Genomic DNA, 14,580 nt, shown 5'->3' with positions numbered 1-14,580 from the left:
CATGGGGCCGGTGGGAGATTGCACGCCTGGACAGCGTCAGCATCGTGCAGAGCGGCCTCCAGCATGTTGGCCAGCTCGATTGCCGAATGTAAGGTAAGATCGGTGTGTTCCAGCAACCACTGGTGCACATATACTGACCTGATCCCCCTAACGAAGGCATCTCGTACCAAGAGCTCCGCATGCTGTTCCGCCGTCAGTCCCCTGCAGTCACAGGCCCGCACAAGTGTCTGAGGGGCCCGGACAAACTCAGCACTCGACTCTCCGGCCTGCTGCCACCATGTCGCTATGCGATGTCTCGCGTAGACGGTGTTCACCAGCCGCAGGTATTGTCTTTTGAGGGCGCCCAGTGCCCCTTGGTAGGTTGGCAGGTCCCTGATCAGGAAGTAGACCTGCGGACTGACCCTGGAGAGGAGAATTTTGTGCATCATGGCAGGCTCGGTCACATGAATCTCCTCCAGGTACGATTGGAAGCATGCAAGCAGGAGTTCAAAAGCAATGTCAGCTTCCGGAGATTGAGGGTCAATATCCAATCTGTCGGGCCGTAAAATGCTCTCCATGTTTTAAAATTGCTGCTACAGTTTTGGTCACACTGGTATAGGAAATATAGCGTTATTGTAAGTCTCTTCTATACCCTCTCCAGCTTGCCAATGTTCTTCCTATAAACAGGGTGACCAAAACTGTACACAATTCTCCAGATGCAATCTCACCAAAGACTTATATTTCTATAACATCACATACAAAATGCTGGTGGAACACAGCAGGCCAGACAGCATCTATAGGAAGAAGTACAGTCGCTATTTTGGGCTGAGACCCTTCGTCAGCAGTCCTGACAAAGGGTCTCGGCCTGAAACATCGACTGTACTTCTTCCTATAGATGCTGCCTGGCCTGCTGCGTTCCACCAGCATTTTGTGTGTGTTGTTTGAATTTCCAGCATCTGCAGATTACCTTGTGTTTGCATTTCTATAACATAATGTCTGTACTCCTAAACTAGATCTATTATTTTTACTGTTCACTTTTTTGACCATTTTCTTAAATCTCTCTCCCTCTCTCTCTTATGCAAGTACATAATTTTTGTCCTCATTTAATATTCTCCCATTTTCCAATCTTTTCTTAGATTAACACTGCTGACACGCTTGTAGATTGCTATTGAGGATACAAATAGTTTACAAATTTCCCAAGATTCCACTTGACGTGTTCAACTGGCACATAAGAATCTGTGAAGTGGGAACAGGAATAGGCTGTGTGTCCTCACAGACCTCTCACACCATTCAAGAACATTGATAATCTAATCTTGGCTTCTGTTCCACTTTCCTGTTCTTTCCACATCATTCTTGTCTCCACAATTGGCCTTGGTATGTTGGAGTGCAATTCCCACTGACCTGAAACAATTACTGCATATTCTTGTGCTATCTCCCGAGATTAAGGAATGTATATAGTCTAGTCACCAATCAGTAGCACCAAGAGCGATTAAGATGCAGCTCCATCAACATTTCAGTCACCAACATGTCTGCTGGTACTTAGGGCCATTAAGAAATTCAGGTGGGAAGAAAAATAAAATCCAGCATTCGGAGAAATGAAAAGGGTTACATTCAAGCACAGGATCTTACCTCATCCCAGTCCTCCCCAATACCCACAACTATGGGAGCATTCAGGACACATCTGGGCAATAATGAGACCAAGCTGCACACATTACAATCACTGCTACTGAGCTCTTTAAAAATGAAATTGTTGAATCTGATTGTTCCAGGAAACACCTGAGTCTGCCCAGCAGCCAATCCTGAGTCTAATCTAAGACTGTAGAATCATTAGAGTACAACATGTAACTGTCTCACCCATTAAGTTCTTGCCAACCTTACCCAGATTTTTGCCCTGCACCTTGCAAGATTATTTTCTTTATAGTTAAAACTACTACTAACATCCTTTCAGATAGATGTTCCAGATCACAACCACTTCCTGCGTGGCAACAAAAAAATGTTTTCATCTTATTCTTGCTTCTATTTCCAGCTACTTTGATCTATGTACTGTTGTTTTTCAACTTTCTGCAAATAGCAACAGTTCCTCTTTATCAAAAGTCAAGAGAAACAGAAAGCAGCTTTTAATACACAGTGAGAATCCAGGAGAAATATATTCCATAGTGTAAAGATTACAAGATAATTCTGTAAATGGTTCACCTCAAAGTTGAAAGTTTTTTTGTTACCTTTAAAATTCTCAATATTGAATATGATTCTTTCAGTGTAGAATTCAAGATATGATCTATTCCCTAGTCACCAGCACTATTGATCGATAACTATAACAGGAATTCATTCTTTCATTAAGATAACAAATGCCAGCTCTAGAAAATTGATTTTCCCACTTTTTGATCCTAGCATCAACCACTTCCATAAAGCAAGTTAAATGTATGAATTCCGCACGACTCTGAAAGTACACCATTGCCTTGAAATTCAATCATGCACATTTTATTGAGTTAAGATGTAAAACCAATCACAGACACCCAACAGGAATCTTACAATGCACATCATTAGAACTCTGGATTGCATGTATGATAGATTGTGCATGCAGAGCACTGGCAGTTCAGCAGTGATGCTGACAGTCGTGAAGGCACTCCTGTTATCACTGGTTCCAGACTGCATCATGGATACAAGATGAAGAAGCAGTATAGATCATGAACTGGAAGGCAGACCCCAACAGATGGAGCAGCTCCACTCATGTGCAACTCAAATTACTTCTTTTGGACACTGGCTGTAGAAGACATGGGTGAGGTCAAATCAGTTGCAACAATTGAACTGGTTTCTGAGATTGTACAGGCAACATCTTACATCTTCTGTTGCAGGAGACTCTCTGGGTGTCATGTCATTAGGATCTCCACGAAATATGATAGTAGGTTCGGCAGTCAGAAAGGTTACATGTTTGACAAGGGATGCAAACAATTTGCTTAAGTTACGCAGCTTGGGGAGGTAATGAACTCCGCAATATTCCCAATGATGCGAGTGAGCTAAAACTTTGATAGGATGTCATGGTAGTGCAGCAGTTAGAGTAACGATCTTTAGTGGTAACGATCGAAGATCAAATCCCACTGCTGTCAACGGTCGGAATTGAACCTCATCACAGCCTTGGACAGTGTCGGTCATTGACAGAAACAATGCATTTCACTGTTATGTTTCAATGCTTGATGCAAGTGTGACTAATAAAGTGAATCTTTATCTTTGCTGGTTGGCATCTCTTTGCATCCAATCATCTTCACTGAAGAATTACAGAAAGTGACATGTCTAAGCAGATATTTTTCTGCACTCCTTATAGCTGCTCAGCTTAAGCCTAGACATCCCACTACTTGAGAAATAGATCCATGTAAGAACTTTCACTTTAAGAACTGCAGCCACAAAAGCCATTCACTTCATATGAGCAATCATGCAAATGATTACTAATTGTTCTATTTATGAACAAAATTGGCACAAACAGTATACCCCAGCAGCAATAAACAATTGAATGTGTGTCTTCTGCACTGCACTGTAATACATGAGTTTTCAACAAAATTTGAAGTTTCCAACCCTTAGGGTAATCATGAGATTAAAAACACACTTCAGTTGAGTTCATCCATTTTCCAAATTAGGCTCTGCAGCTGAGTTGGACAATTTGTTATCATGAAGTCTGCCAGTGTTTGCTTGCACTTACACAGAGACTGCTCAACATTACATCACGGCCAAAACTTTCATTCCAACCATTTACTTCATTTTCAATACTAATCACAAAAAAACTGTGATTTATTATAAGTAGTAAAATTGAATGACATTCTCCAGAATTCATTTTTAGTCCTTTCTTAAGCAATGCTGTCTAATAATATTTTGATACCCTTTATGTAACCAACATTATTCAGAAGTATGCAATACCTTACTGACTGAGATGCATGCTGACTCTAGAGTGGGGAAAAGAAAGCAGCACTTAAGGCTAACTACTTCATTAACTAAGAAGATGAATATGCTACTGAGGGCATGCAATCATTCCTGATTTAGCAGCAGCATTGAATGTACTGACATTATGCTGACTAAGCCCCAGAGTTTAAAAGAATATACTGTACATTTTGTTATGCATTCATGTATATTTTGATATATATATATATATATAACCCTTATGGGTTGCGGTCAAATATTCCCATGTGTTACGTACTGACCACAGTAGGTGGAAGAATCATGTGCAAATTAAACAGCAGCATATTTGTTCCTCACTTCTCTGTCTCTCACATATGTTATTCACGGCCACCCAGGTGATAAATCCTCATGGTATTTATTGTTTGTCCTCTTCAGCAAGAAAAGTCTAAACAAAAGAAATGTGGCTGAACGAAAAGGAAACTCTGCATGCGAAAATAAAGCTGCAGGAAGCGTGGTGAGTGAAGAATCGGAGGGGAGAGAATGTGAATGGAACAGAAAAATAAAACAAATAAGGGAGAGAGAGACAGACGGATGAGATCAGTTAACTTTTCTGGAACGTGATTGTGTTTGAAAATGGTGAAAATGTTTGGCCATATGGGGCCATATAATGAAATAACAGAACAATGGAGTTCATATAATGCAAGATTTGAATATTTTGCACTGGTAAATGAAATTTCAGATGATATTCGTGTTCCAACTTTTCTGATTGTGATGGGTGGAACATTATTTATTACACAGACTAGTGCAACCTGCTAAGTCTGGACAAGTGCTGAATAAGAGGGTTCATACTGAGGATGGACTTAGTGACTCTCACTCTGTGGTTGAAGAAGCTTTCCATCTTCTATCCATGTCAGGACAGAAAGATGGCTATTGGGTGAAACAGCAGTTGGATGGACCTTACTGAGAATGCAGGTGGACATGGGTGCTACAGTATTGCTGGTGTCAGAGACAGTTTACAAGGAGAAAATGCAGCAGCTCACGTCAGAAGAGGCAAGCTTGACTTAAAAGTCTTACACTGATAAGGTTGTTACAGTGAGGGTTAACAATGTTACAGTGGAAATTAATGAATAGAAGAGGAAATTTCCACTGTACATTTTTAAAGGTAGTTATCCAGCACTTCTTGGCTGGTTGTGGTTGGAGCAGTTGAAACTCAACTGGCACAATGTGCACCTGATTGTTGAGAGCACTGGTCTATAAGAGATATTGAAGAAAACATGCAGAAGTAAATCAAAGGAGAACTGGATAGTAGGAAAGGAATCACTGTTGAAATGGCTGTTCTTACTAGTTCTTAGTGGAGCAGCAGAGGTGGCTGCTGAAACTTGAGGGGTGGGGGGCATGGATAAAAAAATGGATTGCAGAGAAAGATGAGAAAGATCAATTAAATGATACAATAAAAATGTGTGGTATGAAGTAACCATATAGATATTCCAAGCAAAACCTGCTAGAAAGGAGAGACCAGGATGTCTTCTGGACAAATATGACAGTGAAGACATCTGGGACCCTGGAAAGTGACATGCATTCTTGTGTCCCAGTTCTGGCAGAAGTTCACCACAAGATGGTACCAAGACAGACAATGCTTCAGATTTGAAGAGAGCAGTTCTCAAGTTAAGAATTGCAGATCCATGAGAGAGAATTAAGGGAATAGATCTTGATGTTGTACTCAGTCCTCAGTGCCAAAGCTTTGGTAGTGGCTATCACGTGACCAATACCCCCAATAGTTGGTGATCTAGAAGCCCACTGGAAAATAAAGAGAATGAAAATATTTGTGGGTTGTGGTGTCAGCGGAGAATTGGAAATGCAGACATAATAACATCAAGCCCCTTTGATTGGGATGGCTTGTGCGACAGCTGCTAGACAAGGAAGGGAATGAGACTACAAGGAAAAGTGCTGTAGGAGTGAGTTTGGTGATGGCAGAAGTGTTTTTGGTGAGTAGAGGTGATGTGAATCCTATGATGAAGAGGAACCAGAATGGTTTTCTGCTGGCCCCACAAGTCAATCAGAAACATTAGAGCTGAGCGGTATTGATGATAAAGCACTACTGAAGGATCCAAGGCAGGCAAAAAGGTGGAGTAAGCAATCATAAACCATTAAAGAAGGTGTAAAATGCAGTGGTGCTGTCCAAACAGAGATACCTACTGTTTCAACATCAGAAGCTGACCAAGTAATTCCCCAGGAAGCAGTCCTGCCTGAGCCCTCATTGGCAGACTTTGACCTCAAAGAATTCTTCAACCTGGAGAAAAGTGCACCTGGACTAGCATTGATAATTTAAGAGGTGCCTGGTGAAGGATCTGAGTCATCCAACCAGTTCAATCATGGTTTATAACTAACTTAAGTAGACCAAGCAGAAGCTCCAGCAGTCTGTGGTCTACCCTACATGAAGAACCTGAGATACTTGCTGGTCTGGAGTGGAGGATACTACTTCTCCTTTGCAACTTGGAAACTAATTTGCTCCCATTCTATCATGAGAAGATAATGAGGAGTTTAAAAGAAAACATTACAGTTGATGTTTCGAGCTAAGACCTTCTCAGCCTGAAACATCGACTGTACTCTTTTCCAGACATGTTACCCGGTCTGCTGAGTTCCTCCAGCATTTTGTGTGTGTTGCTTGGATTTCCAGCATCTGCAGATTTTCTCGTTAATAAAAAAGTTGATATTTTGGAAATAGTCTGAAAAGCAAATGCGGACGTGAAACCATTGTTGTCCAACAGAGAGAAACTAATGGAGAGATCACGCACAGACTAGTCGTTTTGTCTGTGAAAGAGGTGGAGGCAGAACTCAAAGATCTCCAAATGGAATCTGAGAGGAAGTTTGCCTTCCAGTTCCGGGTGGATCATCAGGAACTGACTAACTGTGTCATCTGGTCCTAAACAAATACAAAAACTTAAATACAGATATAACTGCTTTCAATGAGCTGGTTAACAGTATGAAGGAAAGTGTAATCAAAACCCCATGAAATTGTACCGCCTGCTCTAATGCAGCCTTCATCCTCAGATTCTCGAGGGCCTAACAGTTAAAATAATCACATACCAGTCCGGAATCAGCAAAGCCATTTGTCCCCATCACCTGCGCTTTCTGAGGTGTCCTTTACTGACAATGCAGTACTCAAGCCAAGATCTACACATAGGAACATATACATACATACACCACCAAGAAATAAAACAGCTTCAGTGTCATCCGCAGGCCATTGATTATGTCTGAGAATAGAGGCAGTCTACCCTCTTTTCCTAACTTAGAGAAAAAAATACGTTTTTGGTTGTTAGTTAAATCTGATGATTAATCCATTGAATGTTAATAGTTCATCACCTGGTACAAACATTTGTATATGTATGGGAAGGGGAGGAACCAATTAAAATAAGGGGGAGGGAAATGTTAGGTATTCATGTATTTTTTTGAACTTTATTGGTTGCTGTCAAGTTTCCCTGTGTGTTATGTACTGAATGTAATATAAGAGGGCATTCTGGGCAGAAGTCTAACACACAAAATAAACAGCAGCACATTTGCTCCCCACCACTCTGTCTTGTGTGTGTGTCATTCATGATCACCCAGCTTGCCAGAACCACAACTGTAATACATTTCAACAGGATCTCCTCTCAAAATTCTGACAGGTTTTGTCAGACTGGACAGAGGAAGGATGTTCCTCCAAGCTGCAAGAGAAGGTGCTGATGATGTAAAGAAGCAAGATTCACAGTCTCAGGATACAAGGTAAATCGTACAGGACAGATGAGAAATTTTTCACGGTAGGATTGTGAACCTGTACAATTCTGTACTGCAGAAGCATTGAGGAAGATTGAAGTCATCAAGGGAAGAGTGGAGAGCCATGGTAAATGTGCCATTTACCGGCCTCCCACATACAGCTGCGGAAGAAGGTTTCTGTGTGTTTCTCTCTCCCTCTTGTCCACTGCTCCTGGAGGATGGTTCCTATGTTTAAATGGTTCCCGCCCCCACCCCCTTGCTCAATGTTGCTGGAGGATGGTTTTGGAGTCCTGGGTCTTTGGCAAGGTTTAATTGACATGACTTGTGGACTCGACTCTGTAGTTCACATTATGATGTGCCTCTGGTTTCTTGTCACTCCTTTATTTGCTGCCATTTTGGGCAGTTTTTGATTGTGGCAGCCTGCAGAAGATTAGTGCTGCAACGCTGGATTGAACCGAACAGAGCTGTGCTGACTAGGACTAGGCTGATTTATACTTCTGCATCAAATGAACGCCATAGGTACAGTGTAGCCTCGTAACCTACGCTGCACACTACGCCATAGCCTGATGCGCACCTCTCCAAAAATGTATTTGCACGTCACGGTGACGTAGACTGCAACAACTGTGATTGATCTGCTTGGTAGCATCACATTTCCTCCTGTCTAAAGGCATACTGCGCGTAGTGTGCAAAATAAATGGTTGGAGATGATGAACCAAATAGTCAAATTTACCTGCCGACATCCGAAAATATTTGAAATACATTTCCTCATTTATGTCTCTCAGTGGCTGGACAAGCACAGAAAATTCACCCTTCTTCTGCCTCAATCCGTTAAATGGCCGTGCATACCACCTCCTCTGATGTCTTGTCTCTTTTCTGCATTGCAGTAATTTCAATAAAAGTAATCCTTGTTCAACATTTATTAGCTCCAACTGGAACATGATGCACTCAGTCACCATTAGAAACCCTACCACCACTAGCATTTTGGCGGTGAGTTGCAGAGTGATGCAGACACATCAACACACGGGTATAAATGCTCACAATGGCGCAGGCCGGTTACGAAGGCTGTGGTGTAGACTACTACGCAAAAGTATAAATCAGCCTTTACGATCACTTCATGGGTTGGTGTTTCCTATACTGTGTTTTTCTCTCTTTTTTTTGCCGTTTACATGATATGTTTTGTGCTGGGGGTTTGATGTTTTTTTGAATTACATCCATGTTGTTTCTTTGTTTCATGGCTGACTGTGGGAAGATGAATCTCAGGGTTGTATACTGGGTGTATACTTTGATAATAATTGTATTTTGAACCTTTAAAGAACAAGAAAGTTTAACATCATATTGAAGAGATACTCGATGGTGTATATGTAACAACTACTTTATTTGTGGTGTCAAAGAATCTGAAAGGTAGGTTACTGCCTTGCTAAGGATATGCTGAAGTTTAAGATCAGTATAGTGATTTTTTTTCTGGGCAGTACCAGATTTCTTTTAAATTGATTTGCAGCATTTTCATGGACCGTGAACAAAGATATGGTAAGTTCAGTTCCAATCACAGTCGAAACTAAACAAAGATCTCTTTCACAAAAAGGTTTTTGGATGTCTATTTCAATCACACTCTAAAGTACAAAATCACAAAACATGCAGCTGTACCTGAACTCTCTGCACAAATAAATTTCAGATTTAAAGACAGTATTTATCACTGCATGTTTCTTATAGAAATATATGTATTTTATATCTTATATAAAATCTTAGACAATTTTTACAATAGCCTTGTTTCTTTTCAAAATCCTCAAAAAATAAATATATTAATTACTACATGTGCAGTCGATGGATGCCCCTTAGTAGAGGATATTTTAACATTCAGCCTACATTTACAGTCAAGCCATGCTGAGTCTAAGATTTGAAATTCCTGGGGCAAGTCCAATAATTGATGTGAGTTAACACATATTTCTTAACTTGCATTACCCAAAAGCATGTTCAAATGTTTCAAGAAATGATGAATTCCTGCTGATTCTCTAACTGAATAATTTATGTGGTATAATTTTAATCAGGTCATGAAAAACAGGCATTGGATCATTTAATTCTTAGATTAGACAGTTTAATTGTTATTGTCTTTGCAGGTTAACAATTAAGTATCTGCCTGTACTTTATATAATTACCTAAGTACTCATATGATTCCTAGAATATGTATGCAAGTTCAATTTGTCCACTAATGGTTATACAAAGTATGATTCTGGAAGCTTCTTTGTTCTGTATTGTTTGAATAATGGTTTTCCCTATTGGTTAACTTTTATCTACAAATCTAAATGGAATTCTCCTTTATCTATGGGTATAAAAATAGCTGAGTATGAAGTAACATCACCGTTGATCTCAGATTTCCATTCAATTAGTAGACGTCTACGCTGTTCATATCAATTTCTCTTTGATCTATCAACACTTAATAAAATGATTGTGAAGCATCACATTTTGTGCCTCTTTCCTGATTTCTATTTTTAAAAAAACATCAGAATCTAACACAGGGGAAACTTAAATTTTGAATCCCACACTTCTTTTCCCCTAAAATCCTTGGGCACTGATAGAAGCAGCAAACCAACTTTCTGCTTCAGGCTTAATTATGTCATTGGATTGCACTACCAAAATTTAGCCATAGCTCAGATGGGGATTAATACTTTGAATGTCTAGTACAGTCAGTACAAATCTGTGATGTACTTGTATCTTTGCCATCTAATTAATTGGTGGAATTATCTACAAATGTTCTAGCTATCCTTAACCTTTTCTGTTTCTCTATGTGCACAACATCATCCATGTTAGAAGTAAAAAAAAATTGTATTGTTGGCACACAGACATTTCAAATAGGTAATGAAGATATAATACCAATAAATAAAAAGATAATAGTCATGGAATAAGACAAAAGTGAAGTCTAGCAGATTGCTGATGAGCTTGAGAGAATAGTTACGGGGCAAATCCGGAAACATATGATAATTTGCTTTAAATTTAGCTTCACGCAATGATTAGACTAAATTGACTGATAGTATTAAATAACAGTGATTGAATAAAAAGCACAGTAGAACCGCATTAGACCAAATAACAATTTTCAAACAAAAGCTGCACAATTCTAAAGCAAGAATAAATCAAAGTAGCTGCTCAGATTCATTAGGTACATATAATGTCAGATAAATATATACAATATACATCCTGAAATTATATTTTTTCACATTGCATTGAAAGCCTTTGTGGAAATAATGAGGTGTGTATCTTTAACAGAACACAAGAAATTTCTTTTTCAGGAAAATGTTAGAAAATGCTGATGATGGTGGGACAATGTGCACAACAAAAGAAGCTGTGTAGCAGCACCACAATTCATTTTTCAAAATGAATTATGTCACAAATAATCACCACTTTAATGAATATCTTAAAGCTGTTTGGCCACGTAGTGCATAAGTTTCAGCATAATTTCGATGTCAAAATTGTCAGAAGTTGTGTAATATGGTAGCAGGTATCAAAGTCAGGTGAAGCTGTCAGAGTTTGAGTTGGCATTTGAATCAGAATCAGATGCATTATCACCGACATATGACGTGAAATTTGTAGACCAGTCTTGATATTCTAACTTCAACTTAAGCCAAATGCAACATGACTTATTTATCATTTATTGACCTTTTATTAAACTGTAGAATGATGCCTATTCACTCCTTTATGAATACACTGAAGACCGCAAATGTAATAGAGTTTAGTTCAGACAAATCTTGAGAGAAAAGTGAAAGTACTTAAGTCAGAAGCACAGTTATGGCTCAAGTCATGAAGAGAAAGAATTCAAATACACTAGAACTTATGTGTCAACAGTATGTAACATATATTGCATTTGCAAATGGGAGCGAGATATGCGGCAGAAACTTTTACCTCATGAAAATGAGAGATAAAATTAGAAGTGTACAAGTCAGCAACTCATTTCTAGCAAGAAATAAACTAGAGTCTTTTTCAAACTGCTGGTGCATATTGCTAACACATGATGCATAAATGCTGGGAATTTTAGCAGCTTTCTAACCAGCCATTTTGCTGGCAATGAGCTAATACTGCTTTGGGGCATTAGGACAGCGTTGCCTTCTGCATACACTGTGGAATGATTTAATTCATGCAATTGGCTTGCATAGTAATTTGTGGTAGGAGTGCGGTCAAGGTAGTGCTGTGATAGTCAGCTGTAAAGATAAGATAATGTGAGGGACTATAGGGGGTTAGCAGAGTTGTGACTGCGTCTGCTGGCAACATAGTCAGATGAGTTGTTCATGGACAACCTAGCCAGAAAGAGTTGTTACTGCCCGTACAGTTTCAGACTCAGTTACACACCTTTCAGCCGGAGGCACAGACTATGTACCAATGACGATGTCTGGAGTACAATAGGTCACTAGGTGTTTTGGCACCTACTTTTCTGGGAATAAAAATAAGCAGACTGAAGGTCTAATGAGATTAAAAGTCATTTATTGTACGATTATAGCAAAGGTCACAGGAGATCTAACAGCAGATGAGCTGAAATTAACTGATGATTCCCTAAACGAGGCGAGTGGGTGGCAGTTACCCTAGTACTGAATAGATTACTAGCGGTGGGTTAAAAGTGAGGGTGTTATCAGGAGTGCTGTGCTCTAATCTATAAAAATTGGCAAGTCACATTGCACGGTTACAGAGAATATCATTTCTGCTTATGACTAATATTGCTTTTAACACAGCAGAACCTGATTGAGAACTACCTCTGAAAATTCAACATTTTCATGAAAAATGGGATGTCAACTTGATTATCAACAAATATAAAAAATGATATTTTTTAAGCTTAACTGACAGCAGCTTGTGATCAAAATGGCTCCCACTCAAAAATCTGGCTGATACACAACTTTTCACACAGTGCATTTCTATAAAACAACACTATCAGCAGCTTCACTTATCCACACAATTACTGCACTTTATGTAAAAGTAGCTCATTATGCTGTACTACAGATGGGTTTCCTGATCAAATTACCATGGATGACATAATGCTCAGGCAATATCAGTTAGGTGCTTGATATAGGGAGATTCAAATGTTGAATTGGTTACAACACATTATTCATCATGGCTGAGGTCAGTGACAACGTGGGAAAGATATTTTTGGCAATTTTATCTTTTTTATGGCATTAGTGTTTGTTTCAACATTGCTTGATTCAGGGATATTGGATTTCCTTGATTCTACCAGTGCTTTAAGAACTAAAGCTGAATTGATTCATTCGATTATGAATTTCACCAGGATAATCAGATTTCTCACCCATAATATCACAGTAAATCCCTGAAAAGCTACAATGCAACTCTGGGGTCATCAAAGGTTTTATGCCTATTTTCCAATGCAATCTACCCCTTTTATACCACAGTTCATTAGTTTGATAAAAATACCCAAGGAACCCTTTTGTGAATCTCTATACACTATAGACAACATTAAAGAGGATTTAGTTTCATGTCTAAATGCATGAGAGATGTATTATGAAGTTCTGCAGCATTAAACCTAAACAGAATTAAATACTCCATGAAACACAGAAAATGCTGGAAGAACTCAGCGGGTCAGGTAGCATCTATGGAGAAGAGTACAGTTGACGTTCTGGGCTGAGACCCTTCAGCAGGACTGGAGAAAAAAGAAGGGGGGTGGGTGTTCGAGGGTCTTGGCCCAAAACATCAACTGTACTCTTCTCCATAAACCCTGCCTGGCCTGCTGAGTTCCTCCAGCATTTTGTATGTGTGTGTGTGTGTGTGTGTGTGTGTGTGTGTGTGTGTGTGTGTGTGTGTGTGTGTGTGTGTGTGTGTGTGTGTGTGTGTGTGTGTGTGTGTGGCTTGGATTTTCAGCATCTACAGATTTTCTCTTGTTTGTAAATACTCCACTGGATACAGTACAGTGAAAAAATCCTAGACACACACACACACACACACATATATATATATAGCTTGAGACCCTAAGAATTTGCACATTACTGTATTTGTCGACGTGAAGCGAAGAGCGAGTTTGTAAATCTGGCGGGAACAAAGGATGTTGGGAATGGTGAGGGTGGGGTGTAGGACAGGTGGCAGTGAAGGATTGCCAAGGGCAGGGGTTGGTACAGTTGGGGACACACAGCAGCCCTAAGACACCAGGCAAGGTCATTTGATTCCAAACTGTAGGTTTATTGATGATTACAGAATGTCTCTCTAGTGCTTTTCATTCCATCCCCTCTCTCTTACTCGTTTCCCAATCGTGAGTCTCCTCACTCTGCTCTCAGTCCACAATATATATGTGCCTAATACTTTTGCACAGCACTGTATAATGCATTATTTGATGGTGCTGTAGGCTTCATAGCTATGGAAAATGTATCACTTATTTTCACCAACATATTGGTATTTAAAATAAATTGCTGGCAAGGAAATCTTATATATCTTTCTGATATACAGCATCTCTTAATTCTAAATCTTTCTAACCAAATAAAAAAATCAGCTATAACAAAAAATTGATAATCCAAACGCTAACCATTTGAAAGTAGCCCCTGTGGTCTCGATGTAATATCAATCTAATTTGCCTGCCAATACTTGACCTGCACCAAACAAGATCGATTGCCATGGAAGGTGAATAAAGAGACACTGCTGTGATCAAAGGTGCAACCGATGCTCACTTCTTTTGATTAGTGATGGAAAAAAAAATCACATGAGGTGTTGTTGGGAAATTGACTATGGAGCAACCCCCATGTAAGAAGTCAATACCTCCAGGAGAACAGAGAATACCAAGACAAATTACAGATGCTAGCATGTGCTTTACTTCAACAGTGTGGGAAAACAAAAGAATAAATTATAAGGATAAAATATTTTATGAAGATTAGCTGTATTTGTCACATATACATTGAAACATTAAACAGTGCAGTAAAATTCGTTGTTGGCATCACTGCTGAATGCAGTCAGAAGACGTCCTGGGGCAGCCCGCAAGTGCCACCTTGT

General features: G+C 39.5%; 1 protein-coding gene and 1 pseudogene across 2 annotated transcripts in view; one reads left to right on the top strand and one right to left on the bottom strand.

Annotated features, from left to right (window-relative positions):
• pcdh7b (protocadherin 7b) overlaps window positions 1-14,580 on the bottom strand; it is a 391,309-nt gene that overhangs the window by 17,736 nt on the left and 358,993 nt on the right. The window lies entirely within an intron of this gene.
• Window positions 2-6,938, top strand: LOC132405072 (eukaryotic translation initiation factor 4E transporter-like; annotated as a pseudogene).

The sequence above is a fragment of the Hypanus sabinus genome, chromosome 14 (assembly GCF_030144855.1).
Source record: "Hypanus sabinus isolate sHypSab1 chromosome 14, sHypSab1.hap1, whole genome shotgun sequence".
Lineage (NCBI taxonomy): Eukaryota > Metazoa > Chordata > Chondrichthyes > Myliobatiformes > Dasyatidae > Hypanus > Hypanus sabinus.
This window is presented reverse-complemented; position numbering and strand designations above follow the sequence as displayed.